Source organism: Gambusia affinis, linkage group LG04, assembly GCF_019740435.1.
Source record: "Gambusia affinis linkage group LG04, SWU_Gaff_1.0, whole genome shotgun sequence".
In the NCBI taxonomy this organism is placed as follows: Eukaryota; Metazoa; Chordata; class Actinopteri; order Cyprinodontiformes; family Poeciliidae; genus Gambusia; species Gambusia affinis.
Genome location: NC_057871.1, coordinates 8,065,315 through 8,085,254, shown reverse-complemented (window position 1 = coordinate 8,085,254; position 19,940 = coordinate 8,065,315). Strand labels below are relative to the sequence as shown.

At 38.8% G+C, this 19,940-nt stretch overlaps 1 protein-coding gene across 9 annotated transcripts in view; it reads left to right on the top strand.

The window, feature by feature from the left end:
• The first annotated feature begins 8,301 nt into the window (after window positions 1-8,301).
• Window positions 8,302-19,940, top strand: part of rbm47 (RNA binding motif protein 47) — a 41,559-nt gene continuing 29,920 nt past the window's right edge. For 2 of the 9 annotated variants that reach the window (XM_044113593.1, XM_044113597.1), the window contains exons 1-2: window positions 9,136-9,428; window positions 9,917-10,094. The gene's annotated coding sequence lies outside the window, so the exon portion shown is untranslated. Of the gene's footprint in view, window positions 8,505-8,874; window positions 9,429-9,624; window positions 10,095-19,940 lie in introns of those variants that run through there. The other 7 variants (XM_044113587.1, XM_044113594.1, XM_044113591.1 and 4 more) reach the window with 7 other exon arrangements.

The following is a 19,940-nucleotide window of genomic DNA, read 5'->3' as shown; positions in this document are numbered from 1 at the left end:
GCTTCTCTTTTTAAAGCTCTCTCAGTATAGGTGGACAACCACGTCTCGATAGGTTTAAGTTGCACAAAGTTTTTGGCTATAACATTAGAAAGTGATGAAAGGTTTGAATGCCTTTGCAATGTGTGTAAGTGGACTCCTCATGATACAATTACGCAAATAAAGTTGCATGAATAAATAAAGAGCTGCAGTACAATTACTGAACGAAGGCTCATCTATAACTCACCCACTAAACTAATCTGTTTGCAGACCTGCACTGGCTTTCACCTCATTTCGACATTAAACCAGGTCTACTCTCAGTCTGCATTCAGATTCACGCATGCAAACAGGGCGTACATCTCTGCACCTAAATTCATTTTACATAGAGACATGCAAGGTCCAGTAGCCTTTAATTAAACAGAGCCAGTAGAGGCAAAAAAAAAAGACAGAGCATAATCCTCTTTTATTACAGCTCTTCCCTTTAAAAACATAAGCTAGAGCTGACCAGAGATCCATGACATGCACCAAAACGCCAGGATAGTGCCTGTGGAATAAATCAGCAAATATCAGGCCGCAGTGACTTAATGAGTGTCCAAGAGTTTACTTTGTGCTCAACAGGCCGAAACTCAAAGTCATTTCAAAAAGTGGAGCTTGTGAAAAAAGATTAGAGTAGCAATCTGGACAGAGTGTAATGAGTTGTTTAATTTAGCTTCGCAAGTCTTACCGTTGTCACTCTGAAGACGGTTAGTGGAAACAACACGAAGAAATGCAGCTTTAACAAGAACCCAGAAAACCTCTGCTTCCTGCCTTGAGTTTGAAACGCCATGGCAACAATATGATAATGAAGGAGGGTGGACCCACTGTAAAAGATGTGCAAGAAGATGCACAACAAGATCTGCACTGGAGAAAATGTGACCGGTGTGCATTTGAACCACTATTTTTCCCCAAGGTGGAACACATTATGCTTTTGGAATTACAAAAAAATGACTGATTGGTCAGCTGACGAAAGAAGAAAAATAATATTCTTCATGGTGGCAAATAAATAAGTCATATTGCTTTACAGTTTGAAGACAACAGATATCAAGAAACTCAAACTGAGGAGAAAGGACTGTAAGTAGAAAACTAATGCAGTCCTTAGTTAATAAGAAATGTTCCACTCAAAGTCCTTCTCCAAAGAGTCAACACCATTTTTATTTTTCAACTTTTAAAGTCACCCATATTTCTGAACTTACCTAAAATATTCAATTCAAGTTTCATTAGTGGGAATTTGGATGAAAATATATGATAATGAAGGAGGGTGGACCCACTGTAAAAGATGTGCAAGAAGATGCACAACAAGATCTGCACTGGAGAAAATGTGACCGGTGTGCATTTGAACCACTATTTTTCCCCAAGGTGGAACACATTATGCTTTTGGAATTACAAAAAAATGACTGATTGGTCAGCTGACGAAAGAAGAAAAATAATATTCTTCATGGTGGCAAATAAATAAGTCATATTGCTTTACAGTTTGAAGACAACAGATATCAAGAAACTCAAACTGAGGAGAAAGGACTGTAAGTAGAAAACTAATGCAGTCCTTAGTTAATAAGAAATGTTCCACTCAAAGTCCTTCTCCAAAGAGTCAACACCATTTTTATTTTTCAACTTTTAAAGTCACCCATATTTCTGAACTTACCTAAAATATTCAATTCAAGTTTCATTAGTGGGAATTTGGATGAAAATCCCTTTAGTTTGCAGTTAATTTTTTACATCTAATGTTGCAATTCAATACAAAAACACATTTTTTCCCTTAGAGCTCAACACAAGTGATCCCCTTGAGCTTCACCTCGCTGCTTGTTCGCCTGCTCTGCAGCTGATTCCAATGCACAGGCCAGAAGCAGGTCACAGATATTTATGGGCTGCATAACTCTGTCTGACTGGATCTGATTGGTGAATGATCGTCTTGGTTAAATGAGCAGAGAAAAATCCATGCTGACCTTTAGCAGGTACTTCCCTTAACATGGGGTTTGACAAGAGAAAAAAAGCAGATGGAAATATGTTGTAAATAATTACATTTATGCATTTAAATAAATCACTGTTGTTCAAAATGAAAATCAACGTGACTGAAAGGAGAATTTATATGTGGGGAAAATAAACCAGAAAGGAAAAGAAAACGTTGACTTTTATGCATGTAAAAAACCAGTTTAACCATTGCAGCAAACTTTAAGAGACTTTAAAAATGTCATTAAATATGAATCATTTCCACTTACATTTGTGGCCAACGCAACAATCCCATTTTATTATTAATTTTTTATTATTTATTTATTTATTTTACTAATTTTCTCTTTCAACATGCTAAAGCTCTGGAATTTTCCCTTTCAAAATGTTACTAATTATACAAATTTAGTAAAATGTTTTATTAAACCAATTTTACAAATCTTCTCTTTCAACACGTTAAAACTCTGGATGTTGCATTAAACCTTTTGAGAGTTTAAGGTGGACTGAATAACTAGCAAAAAAGCTACTCTGGTAATCCTTCAAAGAATTACCGTAATGTAAAAATAGTATAAAAATATATCTTCTCTGCACTTGTTGAAATAAGATAAATGATGTAATTCTTTGTACATTCAGTCATATTGATTAAATTATGTTCTGGCTATAAGTCTCATTAGTCTCATCTAGTCTTAATGCTTTCACTAGATGCAAATGTAAAATCATCCAACAATAGTCTGTGTGCAATTAGTCAATAGTCTGTGTGCAATTAGTCAACATAATGTTTCACTTAGTGAACTGAATAGTGTTGTGAAGATAATTATAGCTTTGCGACATAAAACGACACCAAGCATCAGACACTAACACCTACGTGTTACTGCCTCCCTGTGAACAGCATCAAGCACTGCATGACTTGATGCAGTCAATGTTAGGAAGCTTGTGACCAACATCAAATGATCAGAACTATTTAAAGGGCCTTTCACATTTATTTATTGGTGAAGATGTGCAAAATGCCTTAAGTTATTTTCATATTAGCAGGAAAAACTTTAATTTAGAATTCCAACCTTCTGCCTTTTTAGCATGTTTATTCAGTGAGGGAGGAAAAATTTCATGTTTGAAAAAAAAATTCCCTGGGCCGGGAATCGAACTCAGGACCTTCTTGCTGCAAGGCAACAGCTCTTACTATGAATCATATTATTGTAATATTTTGGTGCCAATTTTGCAGTGATTGTGTTGCTTTTTTTCTTTTCCAACCCACCTTTTTAAATTTAAACAGCTCTTATGATCATCAGGAAAGCAAGAAGCCTAAACAGCAACATAAATATCTGTTTATTTTTTTAATCCTTTATTTGTCCTATTTATTCTTTTATTCATATATCTAGTTATTTATTTTCTATTCATAAGGTACAGCATTGTAGGACAGATGGCTTAATATTACAACATTTCAACGCTCTTTTCTTAGTTTCTCATATTTTTTCTCCTAACTTGCTGTTTGTAGTAAAAATGTGAGTGACTGTAATATCGACGCTTCACCGACAGAGGGAGACATTTATCTCTGAACAGCAACAGTGCTATCAAACGTGACCAATTACAAATCCTCTCACTGGCCGCATTCAAATGAGAAAAATAAAAATAAAAAATACATGAATGATTCTCACATTACATTTCAAGTGTTCTACTAAATAAAATGTTTATTTTTCCAGTACAGCAAAATTTTATTTCCTGAGCCAGAATGGCATTTGATGAACTTAAATCCTTTTTTTCTTCTTTTCTTCAGTTGCTCTCTCTGTAAGGTGGAACTAGCCAACGAGCATGGGGGAGATTTATCATTGTGTTTGGAAAAATCAGAGTGAGGTCTTCAGGCCAAATGAGCCTCGCTTCTCTGTGGGTGAGAGTACAGCTGGAGAGATTATCCCATCCAACACGCGTCATCAGTGTCGCCTCACAACAGGCCTCCAGTTGCTCTGGACGGGCTGTGTTTGTGTGTGCGTTAGCTTCAATAATCAGCTCTGTTGGAGACGACGGGTTTGTGCGGCCATAAGCTGACCTGGAATTTTTTTCAATAAAAGGTTTAATCTTTAACAGGAGGCAGTGCGGTGCCTGAGAGTTTCTTTTTTCCTCCCTTGTTTTGCTCCTTAAACCAATTTATCTGCTTGGTTACTTCAAACAACCTTTCACATGAATGTTACTCAGTCACAATATTTGCATTGCGATGGATTTGACCTCCAGTTGCATCAGTGCTGCTTGGTATAGTGCAATACTAGGCTAGAACTAATTTCTTTCATTTTGTTTGAATGTTACATTCATAACTAAAATTTCAGACATGAAGTTTGATGCCGTCTTTACTTTTTTTGTTTTGCCTTTTTATAAGTAAATAAAGAGATGAAAAAGTCTGCAAATAGGGAATGCAAATGGAATAGAACTACTTTATTTAATTCAACCTTTATTTAGCCAAATTAGTTATTAAGAAGAAATTCTTAAAATAACAACATGGCGTGGAAAGAAGCGTTTTTTGAAGACTACAAACCAGCTTCTGAATAACTATTTATTGACAAAACATAATGACTTCAATAAACGCATGAGTTCAATTTCCTTGCCCATCTTGTTTTGGCTTCTTTCTACAGTTATTGGATGAGGTCTAGGTCAAGGTGCTGCAGGATCAGGGTAAAGCCTTCACCTTGCACCTTTTATTTTTCCATCACCCAGACAGTCATGCCTGAAGCTGAAACACAAGGTCCTAAACAGGACTGATCCACATGTTTTTGCAGTAATGACAATAACACACAAATCTTTGATTATTCCTATTTTTCTTTTATGAAGCTTGTATTTGTGCATGTACATGCAAAACAACTTATAGAACCCGACAAACTCTTCCTGATTTGTTTGTTATCAAAGTATATTATTATTATTATTATTATTATTATTATTATTATTATTATTATTATTATTATTATTATTATTACTATAAGGCGATTGTTTAGCCAAGTCTCTTCCTGAAGCCTTACAGCAGTGTTTTTCTCCTCAACCTGACATTTAGTTTGTTTTCATTACAAACTAAAGAAAGTAAACATTGAAAGTTTTTTGTTATCCTCTGTAAGCCAGTCAGTCCAGGGCAGCTGGTCCTAGTCCTAATTTATTTATTTTTTTAAAATTTCCATTTAATGTTTAATAAAATTCTGATATGATGAGATGGATCAAATTTAGCAGGCAGCTTCTTAATTTTAGAAATTATTTTATTCTAAAAGAAATATTTTTTAAAAGCAAGTAAAGTTAGTGTATAAAAGATATTTTAGGCTCACCACCTATCAATCTGTATGATCTGAGTTCATGGATCCAGTTCACCACCACACACAGCTGTAACTTGATCCAAGTTTTCTTCTCGTTCTACGTTTTTTTGAACCTGAACCTTGATTGGATCCACTTGTTGCGGGTGAATAGCCACACTACCCCATCCCTTTGTGTGCCAATGTTTTGAATCATAAGAGTATCGGTTGAGTGTTTTACTGGGAATCTGGGCTCTCTGTGTCTCACATCGCTCTATTGTGCAGCAAAGAGGGCAGAGTGTGAGCTGCCTATTGTGAGGGAAGTTTACTTTGTTTACTCCTTCTGAGAAAAGAGCGAATGCAGAGGTATTGTATAGTATTATGTATGGCTCAAGAGCTTTTATCAAAAGAAAAAGTTAAAATGAACCCTGGTTTCGTTTAGACCCAATCACAGAAGGAGGTGCAGAGGGTCTTGTTGACTAATTGCCTAATTGGACACAAGAATGTCGTTCAAAAGTCGTGAATATGGTGTGATAACTGGTATCAAAACCAGACTCACCAAAGATAATTTTAAATAGCCTTCTTGAACACTTTGTCATACCAATTTAAAACTTGGTACAAATACATAATTAACCGGTTGCACACATATTTCTCTAAGGAATATGAACAAAGGGAACACAGTGTAGAGATTTTGTGTCCCTGGCCCATATCAGAGGCCAGTCTTCTGATTGTAATCTGTTTATTTGGTTCACCAACTTAGACGTTTTCATCTCCAGTAGCTTTGATAAATTGACTTTGTAATTTAATATTGCCTAAAAACATTTTCATAAAACCTTTCTGCTAATCTATAAAGATGAAATCCTCCAAGCTCCCTGCGTCCATATAAAATCACAAGAGGACTATCGTAGACAGGTTAAATCCAGGCCTTTGTTCAAAGCTTCGCTTCTGGTTGTTGTAGATTTGGACTTAATTGAAGTTTTAAATTTTACCCAATTACTTTTGTTTGGCCGTGACGTATGTAATGTGAAAGGTCAACGCTATGAAACTTACCGGAAATTGCCTGTGCTGTAAAGAAAACCAACCAAAAAAAAAAAAAAAAAAAAAACATTCTCCTCTAGAGAGAAGAGCCGACCCCATTTAGGCGGCTGTTAATGCTAATTCAAGATTAGCATTAATAATATTGCTAATATTATTAATTAGCAATATTGCGTGTTAGCAATGACCAACAGGCTGTCATTGCTAAAACTACAAGCAGACTACAATTATAAGTCAGCGCAGAAAATTGACGTCATCGTTCACAACTTCTCTGTTCGCTGGTTGGGTTATACTGGAGGAATGAGAGGAAGACTGAGCTGTGAAGCGAGATTAGCATCAAGTGGAATTGCGTAAAAAAAAAAAAAAAGCAATTGCCAGGTTAGTGATATCCCGCATAGCTTTGAGTTTTATTTAAAAAACAAACAAACAAACAAACAAACAAACAAACAAACAAAAACTTCTAAAATTGCAGATGTTGAACAGCACAGTCCTGTGCACATAGTCTGCTTTGAGGTCTCATTGAGGTTCTTTTCAACGCAGTAACAAGTGTTTCGTCGATTCACGTTTCTCCATCAGATTCTGTTTCCGCAACGTCTTCTCCGCTCCGCCCTGGCGGCAAAATACGCGCGTTACACCTGTTACCATGTCAGACATGATGAATTGTTTGCTGGTCCTGCTGGTTAAACTGCATTCATGCCTATGGGTTGAACAAACCATTACGTCATTGCTACATGCTGACTCTCTTAGGGCATAATAGAAGCAGCTTGGCTTCTACTTTTCTCAAACACCTCTTTGGTGCTTTCACAAAACAGATGGAGAGTTATAAAAAGACATCTTAATCTCACTGTCAAGTGTTTTGTGAAGTAGCTATTGTTGAAAGAAAGCCATTGGTATTTGCTTTTGCAGTTTGTCATGCCCATGTAGGGGACACAGCAAACATGAGGACAGTGGAAGAAGATACTTGGACTTAAACAGAACCTTCAGACTCACATGCAAAATCCTAAACTAACACTGGACAAAACTATGAACACACCATCCTCATGGTGGTGGCAGCATCATGCTGTGGGGATACTTTTCTTCAGCAGAGATTCGGAAAATGATCGCGATTGAAAACGTTTACAGGCTGGTAAATAAGCAAGAGTGGGGTGGAGGTTCACCTTCGGGACAGTAACCCTAAATACTCAGCGAAAATGGAACGGTCTAGATCAGAGAATATTCATGTGTCAGAATGGCCCAGTCAAAGTCCAGAATTAAATCTGATTAAGAATCTGTGGCATGGCTGGGAACTGATTTTCAAAGATGATCTTTATCAAATTCAGTTATATAGTTTGTACACAAAAATAAACATGAAACAAACCTCTCCTCTAAATCCACACATACAGAGCTTTGCTAAGGTTTGTAAAAGTGTAGCACATCACCTTAAACTAACTCACAGTAAAACACAGTGGGGGCAGCATCATCCTGTGGGACTGTGTTAGAATGAGCTAGTAAAGACCAAAATCTTTACTAGATTTTGGTCTTTACTAGTCTGTACTTTTGATGGACAGATGCTGTCCATCAAAAGTACATTAAATTCAGCTACAATGACTGTAAATGAACACCATCTCAATGAAGTGTACGGTGATTGGGGATTGCTATCTGATTGTGAAAAAGTTTCTGGGCTTAAAATACTTTTGCAAGGCCCTGTACCTGCAGTGTTGCAGGCTTAATATTGTGTGTGCATTTTTCCTTTATCTGTCTTTTCATTTAGGGCTTGTAAGATCTGTTAAGTAAGCATTAAAGTCAACGCATTGAGCAACTAATCCAACGGCCCAGCCTCCTCCCTACCAGAGTTCAGGCGCTGTGTTGAAACGATATTTCTCTGTGTGAGCACTTCTGACTCAATCTCAGTTTCCTATGCACACACACACACTTACAAGTTCCCTACTCTGTGAGTAAGTGCATATGTGTGTGGGTGCGTGTGTGTGTGTGTGTGTGGGGGGGGGACTTTATCTGAATGTATGCATGTATGTGTGTGTGTGTGTGTGTGTTGTTACTCTAAACAGGGATCCAGCTTCCTCACTTCTCTCTTCTGTCCTCACTCTGGTGGCTGGCTGGCTTGCTGCGGCTGTAACCGTTCAGCACATCGCTCTTGCTGCCTCCATGGTCTCCATGACAACAGGCTGTCACAAAGACGTCAAAAAGTCACCGAGCAGCTGAGATCAGGAAGAAGGAAGCACCTGGTCCCACCCTCGCCCGGCTCTCTAAGTAATCCAGGTAGGCAGACGCACTCATTGGGGAGACACACTGTTACACAATGTTGAATGAGAGATGAAGGCTGCTCTTTTCGGGAGTGTTGAAACAGAGCTACATGATGAAACATGTACCTTCAGGGAAAGAAAGGGAATAAAAAGAGGCCGCAATGTGAACAAGGACAACGAGAAGCTCCGGCTGTGTCACTGTTTTACTTTCAGTTCAGCTGCGAAGGAAGCAGCAGTCTCGTTAAAGGCTCGAATGTGTTGATGTTAGACATATTGAGCTTCGTATTCCCCTGCAAGTCATCTTCACGCTGACAGTAAAACACAAGGAACGGGATTGGGTGTCTGAGAGGAGCTGTTATTACATAAAGTTGTCATTATGGTGGGATCCACTTTGCTGACGTCAAAGAGCGAAGACAGTCGCCCCAAAGACGGCGAGTCATCATGACCTTACGAGGCAGCACAGGGTGATCAGTGGTAATAAGCAGGTGGTGGATGAGAGCAATCATGTGGCGAAGGTTTGGGATGAGGTGTGAAGGAAACCCCTCTGAAGGAATGCTGCTCTGGCTGTTAGGACACGCGCACACACGCGCACACATTCAGGCAGGTTGAACAGGGGCACAAGAGGATAGCATTTCCCATCCGGAATGATAGAAGGGAGGAGGTGTGCCGGGACTTTGGGCAGTTCTGATTCTGGTTTGGTGAGTTTCAGGGGCAGGTACTGTGTACACCTTACACACAGCAGCAGAGGCACGAGGCAAACGGCAGGAAGATTTCTAGTGAAACGAAAGCAGAGGAAAGGGAGAACTGAACACCTCAAAGAGTTTTGGATCCAGAAGCATCAAGGCTGAGTTTAGCGTCATGCAGCCCTGACTGGAGCGCTGCATCGGTCATGGTTTGCTGTAAAGGAAGATAGATTCTGGTGTCTCATAGGATCAAAAAGGTATTCACCGGGATGATTAGTGTGTCGGTTTGCGTGTGTGTGTGTGTGTGTGTGCGCGCGCTGAACTTTTTCATTTCTTCTACCTCCCTTTAGTCTCTCCCCCCTTCCAAGCTTTGAGGAATGTGGGGCTTATGTCAGTGAGAGTCAGGTACAGACTCACTAATTACCACTGCCCTTCTTCCCTCCATCCATCCCTCCCTCCCTCCGTCTGTTCTCTCCTTCTTCACCGTCACCTCCTGCTCTCTCCTCCACTTTAAGACCTTGCGGGCTCCCCCTCTGTTCTCCTGTCTCCCGCTGTTGCGTCTACACGTGTTGTCGTGACTGGAGCAGAGGAGAGGACAAACAGAGAGGATCTGAGTCAGGATCTGAAAAAACACCAAAAGGAGAAGAGAAACTCTGACTTGTCCTCTCTGCCTGTGTGAGTGTTTGGAGTTGGTTGCCTGAGATTTGTTCTCATTGTGCTTTTTGTGGGGGCCCTGTCACTGAAGACAGGAGTCTGCTTGACAACCAGCACGAGGCGAGCGGCGAACCTGACGGACAGCGCAGAGGAGGAGGTGAAGAGAAAGAAAGAGAAGATGAGAAAGTGACAAGTTGGATTGTTGCTTTTTGTGTGGTGGAAGAAGAACCGACAGCGACGCAGCGACTATACGTCCCATCCTCCCACAGGTTGGCTGGAAACTCATCACATGAGTTCTCTGCACTTTTTCTTCTTCTTCTTCTCCCTCGTTTTTCACTCTTGATCCCTAACAGATACGCTGTGAGGACATTGTGTGTTTTCTCACCTGGATGGCTCGTACTATACACACACTAACACACTGATGCACACACAGTGGGTATCTGTGGATAGGACATTTTTTCAGCTGGTCAAGTGATCACACTGACCCAGCTGACTGCTGTAACCTTCACGGCAAGGTTACAGTACGAGGTCTGGATGTTTATTTGTGTGTGTGCGGTTGTGTGTTTCTAACTAATGTATTGTCTTGCCATTTGTGTGTGTGTGTGTGTGTGTGTGTGTGTTTGAAAACTGGTCGAGCAGGGCGCCAGTCAGCCTTGGGTGTCCTGTTGTTGTACAAACGAGATTTAGTTGAGTGTGTGTGTCTGCGTGTGCATACACTGAGCCTGTAGTGTGTCTGTTTAGGAGGACTCATATCCAGCTGATATTTTCAAGAACAGATGTCTTGTGATGATGTACACTTTGAATTTAGATTTGAAGGAGACGTACTTTTGACAAACTCTGTCGGCCTCTTAAATAATATCTTTAACACCGTAGTATGTTTTAACCATGTAATTTAAATTCTGTTGCAGTTTTTAATCCAACTGAAGATTACACAACTTGTAAGATACAAAGCAAAACTGAGACTGAAACAAAAAAACTGGTAGTGAAACTCTTAAGTAATACATCACAAGTTCTGTAAAATAATTTGCACAATACAGCAGTGATAGAAGGTTTAATTCAAATCAGTCAAGTAATTTCCAATACAATCCAGAAATGTATTCAGATTCAGATGCAGCTCCTCGCAGTCCAATTCATGGTTCTATCAGTGGCTCTGTTTAGGAGAGACATAGTTAAAAACAAAAAGACGTAACCAGAATTAAAGTTAAGAAAAACTAAGAGAAAATGTAAAAGTAATAGCAGTTTTAGTTCCACCACTGGCTCTATCCAGAAAAAATTTCCAGCTAAATACTGAAGCACTGGGCCATGGGTTCTTTCTATGGGAAAGAAATACAAAGAGATGAGCCCAGTGAAGGGAAATAACAACTATACACATGTCTCTGTCTAGGAAAGAGACATTTCTGAACCCAGAAGCACTGAATGGAATTCCCTCTGTGTAAAATAAAAGCAAAGAGCATTTGCAAAGATGATGGCAGTGATAACAACGCCAGTGATGCATCTAGAATAGAGCAAAACATGGAAGGGTGCTTTACATAGATGATGAGGCAAAACGAGTAACAAAGTTAGAGGCAGTAATATTCCTATTAATAGCCATTTCAAAAAAATAAATAAATAAAAATGGAGAGACTGGTTAACCCCAGAAATACTTCATTCATCAGCTTTCATTACAATACATAAAGTGAGGGCAAGGAGGACTAATATATGTAAAACACAATGGATGCTAAAGTCCTTGTCTTACATGAGTTTGTAGGACAAAGTTCGTGGAACATAATAGAGACAGTTAACCTTGGCTCACAGATAATAAAACCTAAGAGTGTAAATTAAGTGTCCTCCAGAGATACAATCCTGTAGTTTTTGTGTAGATGCCTCCCTTCCTGGACTCAAATTGGACAATATCAGCATAAAAGATTCTACATGTAGGTGTAGGTATGTTTCATGCTTCAGCTGCAGGTTGATTAATATTCAAGAATGACTCAATCAATGCTTATAAACTGAGATTGTTTTCTTTATGACAATTTTCAAAGATGATGATTTATGTATCAGTTTTTAAACAATAACTTTGAGCCAGTTTTTTATTTTATTTTTATTTTTACTGAGTTTGTGTGTTACATCTCTTTGCTGTTTTATGAGGCAGCTTATTTGAAATGTATTTTTCTATTTCAAAAGCTGTCTCCATAGCGCCTCAAGAGCCTCAGAGGTTTTCACAAAATACATTGTGACATTACCTCCCCCACATTATGACACTTTAGAAAGTACGGCTATTTTAATGTTTTAAAAGCCTGACATTCTTTCGTTCTCCAAAGGCTGAATGAGACTGAGGAGTATTTACTGTAAATGTTTTTGCTGGTTTCTGAAAGGTGTGTGTCTGTTGAAGTGCTGGTCAGACCTGATGAGGTGGTGACACGTGGTTTCTTTGCAAGACCAAAACTAAAAATAGAAACATGGAAAATGGCAGAGCTGTGACACTTTTTTACTCAAACGATTCTGCCTTGGCGTCCCCTCCTCATTAAAGCCACGGGAAATTGTGCAAATAGGTCCGAAATGTTTTCAAAAAACAAAAAATGTCATTAAAAATTGAATTTGTATCTGGGCTGTTTTGTCAATATGACTTTAATGGTAAATCGTGTTTGGGCCGTTATTGGTTTCAGGAAGAAGAGACAAGTGACTGAAGCAGATTCAAACAAGAAGAATATGTGACATTTCTTTTGTTTTTTTAGAAGCGCGACTTAGAACATTGTTTAACAAACCTCAAACATAAGGAAGAGAAACAGCTTAAACGGCATGAATTAGAGGCAAACAGACACGTAGTGTACAATAAGGCCACATGATCATCTCAACCTGAATATGAGGAAGCACAGATTTAGTGCACTGTGCAGGCGACAAAGCCATAAACCAAATCCAGAAACTCCGGGGCAGAAATCCAGAGCTGTACCACGTACAGAAACTCATGCAGCTCAGGCAGAGAAGGGGACCTGTTAGCACTATTGTGCTGTTTATGAAACACCTGTAACCAGATCTGATCTCCTCTCCCTCTCTTTCTTTCTCCTTCTTTCCAATTCTTTCTGTTTGTTACAAACACACACATACCTGGAGAGCACAATGGCCACATTCTTCCCCACTGTCTACCCCCCCACCTTCCTCTTAGCTCCCATCTGACCGGGCCAAACACAGAGTAGCAGCAAGGAAGTAAAACAGGTCAAAATTACTGTTGCGTGATGTGTTACGAGAAGGCTTAATATTTAAAGTGTGCTCATTTGCAACAGGAAATATATCAGACTGTGAGGAATTTAAAGCTTCCTTTTGATAAAAACATAAAACAAGTATTAGGACAGATAAAAATGTTTTTTTGAAGAGGTAAATACGTATCCAGCTCTGGAAATATTTAAGAGACCTCTTCACTGAATCCCATTGAAAACCTCATTGTTATTCCACCAAATATTGATTTCTGAAACATTTGTATTGTTGTTTCTAGATGAATATGAACTTTTCTTTGCATTATTTGAAGTCTGAAAGTTATTTTGGTCATTTCTCATTTACTGCAAATAAATAAAAAATTTTAGCTTTGAATTTTGGAAAATTGTTAGTAGTTTATATAATAATAATAAAAAAAATCAGTGTTCATTTTACTCAAATATATACCTATGAAAAGTAAGATCAGAGAAAGTGATAATGTAAGTGATTTTAAAATTTTTTCCAGAGCTGTATTTATTTCCTTTCTACTGACCTTGCAGAAGTGTGTGTGTTGTTAGTCCTACATTTTGTTCAGGAGGACACAATTGTGTGGCTCTTTCGATAGTATAAAGTTCATTTTTAGAAATAAAAACAATATTTTATACCAGACTGTTTTGAGTAAGACAAACTGAAGATAATTTAAAAAATTTTTTATTTATTTATTTGGGAATCAATAATTTTAGTAAGAACGATAAAAAGCTGTCTTCCATGTCAAATGCTTTGTTGACCAATTTATACACCCTTCCTTCTCCATCTGCTCACTTAAAATTCTTTGCAAAACATAATTTCATATGTACCCAGAAAATGGACCTGTCGACTTGTTTCAGCAAACATCCTGTTGAAGTTTACACTGCAAACAGTCATGGATTACAGATTTCCTGTACTCATTAAGACTAATAATAATAATAAAAAAATCTTATTTAATGAGGCTTGGGTTTTAATTTTTGATTTATGTTCAGATGTGTACTTTTCTAGGTTTGCATTTCTGCTAGCATACACCGTTTTTATGAAGGAGGTTTTCCTAAAACGGTTCCTCATGACATTACATTGATATGATAATAATTAATTTATTCATCTGGAGGGTTCCTAGAATGTAGAAATCTAGAAATCTAATCAACTTGAAAGTAATCAACACTTTACTAAAGCCAGTTTCAACCCTCTGTTGCTCCACTAAGATGAGACATTGTGTAACTTAATGTTCCTCTGTGAATGTGGCGGCTTGGTTGAGTGTGTAAACAGGTGACATCCACTCTCTGCCAAGGCTGGATCAACACTCCCCGTCCCCTGTTTTTCCTCAGTCCCCTTTCCGCTGTTCAACCTTCGACCCCTGCGTAACCCCTCCGCCCCCCAGTGCGGTGACACCAGTGAACTCTCCATCCTCTCCTCTCGTCCTACACCCCTCCTTTTCTCCCTCCTCGCTCCTCCAGCCTGCTCAAGCCCTAATGCTCTTATTATGCTTCATTTCACTGTAAGTTTTATAAGTCACCTCTGCAAGAGAAAATGAGCGTACCAGAAAACAGGACCTTCTTTACGTACCCATGCGTATATGCCAGCACTGTTCTGTAGCAGCTGTTGCTAATATTTTCAATTATTTCCTTTTTTAATTAACTCTAAAGTAAGTCAGGTGATACAAGGACATTAACATTTACCCATTAAAAACTTCTTAGATCTTTCTATGGCAGGTTAAAGACACTCAATGTTGGCATTGATATTATGCTAATTTTATGAATTTCTTATGATGGATTTGAACTTTTAATTTTCAATAAACAAGTTTTTTTGGGGTTTTTTTTTTTTTAAAGAATGTTCCACCAGGATATTTGACTGATGTTCTTATCAGAATTGGTAGACTTCATTTTAACTGGTTGGTCTTCAAACAGGGTCAACAAATTCCCAGTATTAGTCAAGACAGAGCCATTTTCTTTAGACTGCTTTATCTATTAGATCTTGTTTTGATCTCTTCTGGGGGATCATTGTCCTGTTAGCACACCTAGGTGTCAGCAAGATTAATGTCATGATGACTGTGTTAGAGGTGTGGACCCAAAATGCAGCTGGCTGGAGACTGAATGTGGAGTTTTAATATGAAAATTTAATACAAATAAATGAGGAAAACTTCCAAATGTGAACAAACCAAGGGAGTGCAAAGAATCCAAAAAAAGCAATCAAAACTGGACACTTGAGTGGATCATAGACAAACAGGTGGTAAACAACAGAGAAAACAAAACCAGAGTGACAAGCAAAGTGATGAGACAGACTAACGACTTGTGACTGAGTTAGAAGAGCTTAAATATTGGGAGGCAACAACTGAAACAATGGGCCAAGCTAGATGAGATAACTGATTGCAGGTGTGAGTAGTTGGCACAGGAGCTAGCTGAGGCGCGGGGAGAAGGTGGCACAGGGAAGCTAAGGAGATATACTGGAGAATACAGAGGGGAGGAAACACCAGGGAGCTGAAAATACTCCTATTACTAAAGAAACAATAAGACTAAAGAAACCTGATAAACTTGAAAAAAGAAAAAATGTAATCTTTCCATTTTACCATTGTGTTTCCTCATACTGAAGTCATGTCAATGTTTTGAAGGAAGTTAGTCAAGAGTACTGATTTGAATCTGTGGAGGAAGATTAGGGTGATGACAGGGAGGTCTTCCAACCTCTACAAATTGGAGCTCATCACCAAAGATAAACCCTCAGAAATATTAACATTTATAAGACATGTTTGATGTCAATAGAAGTTTCTCCATTGATTACTCTGAAGGGTTTGTTTATTTTATTAAGAAAAATATAAAACATATTAAGATGGTTTTTCCCAAAAAGATGTTATTTTGTTGTATTACCTATTGAGAGATCCCTGCCTCATTTCCTGCCAGAAACAAGCTTGTTGGTTCAATGCTAATCATTTTTAATGTGCATCTCGGCAGGGTGTGAATAATTTTGGGCTTAACTGTATGTAAACCTCTGACCAGCACTGTGCACACATCCTCAGATTTCTGCTGGCTGTTCTCAGAGACACTCTCCTATGCATACCTGTTGCTCCACACAATAGTCCAGTTGTTCAGACAGCTGGCCGTGGCAAGGTGTGTGAGCATGTGTGATTTGATTCTGGTTTGGAGAAGAAGTAAATACGGATGGTATGTGTGTGTGTATGTGCTTGAAAGCGAGCAGCTCCAAAAGAAAGCCTTTCATGATAAGGTTTCACCCACAAGCACACATATTGCCTCCCTGGGTTGTGCCAGAATGGAATGTTCCATATGGTGTATCAGACTATGAACCCGTTCACAAAACTGATACAGAGTAGTCGCACGGAGGCCGCTCTTGCACAAACAAACACACTCATCTTATGCACAGACTCTCTGGTTCATTATTTTCTCTCTCGTGAGTCTCTTCCATGTTTCTCCTCTGGCCTGTTCCCACACTCCTGTCTTTTGTTGGGTTAGCGGCGTCAATGTGCAGGCGGGGCGACGGGTGTATTACACACAGCTTTGGTTTCTCAGGATGATTTCATTTTATTTTGGGTCTTAAAACACCTGACTGTTAGGTTTGCGTGACATCGTTTAGCAGTTCTGCCTTTGTGCGTCCCTGTTGGGGCGTTAGCCTGAGTTCACGGCCGCTGAATTCTAGCAGCTTTTCATTCAGCTCTTATCGGCCGGCTATACTTTCCCCTTCTCACCTTACTGGAGGTGGGTGTGAGAGGCTTTTAGGTGAGCGGCGTTGGGGAACATTTTGTCTTTCCAAGTAGCAGGGGATGGCAAGGACTGTAGGTTTGTAAAGAGATAAAATCCTTGTACATTAAAACACAAGTGCGAGGATAATAAAGAATATTCTGTAATGTAAGGAACACAAATGTGGTAAGATAAACTGTTAGGAGTTAAATTAATTGCTAAAAGAATAAAAGAGAATGTGGGAGCCTATTTGCAATTCCCTAGAAAATTAGGCATTCAAGGGTGTTTCGTGGAAAAAAAGTAAAAATCCTATTGCTCATGTATGCAAAATATTGTAATAGTCATTCTATGGACTGGACAAAATATGCGTTTCAGGAGAAAATAAATATTGTGACTCATTTATTTGAGTTTCCAAGCAAGTCCGATTGTTTCATGGTGAGATATAATTTCTTTCACACACATCCATCTTCTTTTCATTTTCCATTTAATGCTATCCTTTTCCACTCAATCTGATTATCGTGACAAACTTTCTGTCTAGATGAAACCTAAACTATCCAAGCGAGTTATTTACAGTAACCAGGAAAGCCTTCCTGAAAAGATGCTGCTCAGCTTCACACATTCTTACATTCTAGGTTACACTTCCACCTACAATTCTTTACAACTATTGTGCTATAATGAACTTGAGGTCTTAGATAACTTATTTCAGTTCACAGTGTAATATTTCCACAACCACGCTCTATTATCGCCTGATCTTTTCATTCGGTGACTAATGACTGCCTCCAGCCATCAGAGGGCTACAGGGGGGTTGCATCCTCAACAGACCACCAGTTCAGCACAAGCCAACAAAGTGACTCTCACCGTGGCTGTTTGGCTTGACTTGGATATTTTTGGACTGTGAGAGTAAGCAAGATAATTTTGATAAAACTGGGCTCGGTCTGCATGTCGCAAAATCATAGATGAATTTGAACAAACACGTCAGTAATTAAATCTGATTGTGCTGTAATCTGCATATACAGTGTTTTGCAAAAGTATTTACAGCCTTTAAACTTTTCTCACAGTTTATGTTGCATTACGTCCACAAACTTCACTGTATTTAATTGGGATTTAATTGAAAAAACAAATTGTGAAACATTTTTTGTTGTCATTTTTTTTTGTGTGTGTTTGTTTTCAGTCCCACCAGATCAATTAATACTTTATAGAACCACCTCTCACTGCAGTCACAGTGGTAGATCTTTAGGTTTATTTCTACTGCAGCTTTTCTCATCTAGAAACTAAATATTTGTCCTTCTTCTTTGCAAAATAACTCAAACTCAGTCAGCCTGAAGGGAGTGTCAGGAAACAAGTATTTTAAAGTTTCAGTAAATGGGCTAAACATCTGCAGACTAGAGTATCAGAATATTTTTCAATACTGCCACATTAATGCGTACAAACACACTCATATTTCAATTAGTTTGAGGATAAGTGCCTTGCCTTCTTTCAAGGAAGAAGTTGGAACTGAACCCCCAATTCCTTTTTCCACTAAGCCACAGCCATTCCACAAAGAAATTAATTAGCCCATTAGCAAGCTTTCTATTTGGATTTACCGCCGGAGTTTTACTGGGTCATTTCAAGCACATCCCCACAGTATGATGCTGCCACCACCATATGTTACTGTAGGGATTAGAATATGTTTAAAATACTGAAAAAAATTAAAAGAAGGTTTTGTTTCTACTTTTCTTGTGTTTGAATGATTCAGAACTGAGATGGTTGTGTCTGTGTTTTATTTTTGTCTTGAGCTCATCCTCTCATTTTGCCACAAAATGAAAAAAACAAAAAATAATTTGCATTTTATGAAACAAAACACAAACAGTGAAAACAAGCGCCTATCTACAAATTTATTTGATCATTTTCACATGGACTCTGTTGAAATTTTAGCTAAATTTAGCCTCCTTTACTTCATGAGGGCTCCATTTGTCACATGATAATTAGGATTATTTCCCGGTACAGGGAGTTAGGACAGTCATCCACGTTGACGTTAAAGTGGTTAGTGGTTATTGGGCAGAAAATAAGCAGCTGCACTGTGGCTTACATGTCATCAGCATGACAGCTTTTTGTTGTCCTCAAGTTTTTGAGCTGCTTCAGTGATTTTCCTCCCTATCTCTGCGGCACTGCCTTCCTCCTTCCTTTTCTCCTTGACCTTGGCGGTGACTGTAGCACAGAAATGCACACGCTGTGCCTTGTCCTCTGCTGGTTAGTGACAGGCCACATGACTGCATGTAGAGCGAGTGTCAGCTGACCGACTTCTAGGCAAAAGGGGAAATGTCTTTCATCAGAATGAAGGAAGGGGGGGAAAAATTAGATCTCGTTGTCTTGTATTTGTGTGTGTGGCAGGATGGCAGAGAGGTCTCGTTTTGTGCTGAGTCATTTTGCTAATCAGAGGAGCAACTCTGGAATTGGCTGACAGGAGTTACAGGATTTCACGTTGCTGGTTTTGCTGAGAAGGCGCGAAACAAGAGCAGAGCTGAAGATTTTCTCTCAGTTCAAAGTTTTACTAAGAATAATTGCTGTAAGTGATATGTTTGAACATTTTGTTTGAACACAACTGGCAATCTAGAAGAAGCTTTTCTGCATCCTGTTCCCCCCTGCTCTCTCATACTAACTCATAGTGTTAGTCACGGACAAATTATTTCTAACATATTTTACAGGTGTCGCATCTGATGCATATTAGAAGGCTGTTCGAATGGCGTCACAATGAGACCCAGAACCTCTGATGCTCACGGATAAGGCATGACTGAGTTTAGTGAATGGTTGATCATTTTTGTCTTGGAAGAGACCAGCTGTGGCCTTCTAGCCGATCTCATGTGTCCTGCAGGCCTAATACACACATTCCATTGAATTTCTGTTTATGTTTTCAATAAAAGGAGTACAGACTATAAAGTTTACAGACAATATAGAGCAGTCACCCCCCACCTGTGACATTGTTTCAGTTACTGTCTCTTTATTTTGGGTTGAAATTTACTTATCTAATGATGGCGTGTTTGACTAGTGCTGAGGAGGACTGCCTTCAATTAAATAGTTAATGTGTCGATATGCCCACTGGAGAACAAATTTAAATTTCCTTGATCATAGATTACATATTTTCAAATAGAATTATGAGCGGGTCAGTGTTCCTGAGTTTTTGTTTTATTCTGCAGTTCAAACAGGCATAAATTTCTGAATTCTTATCAGGGTCAGATTTTCAGGACAAAACCT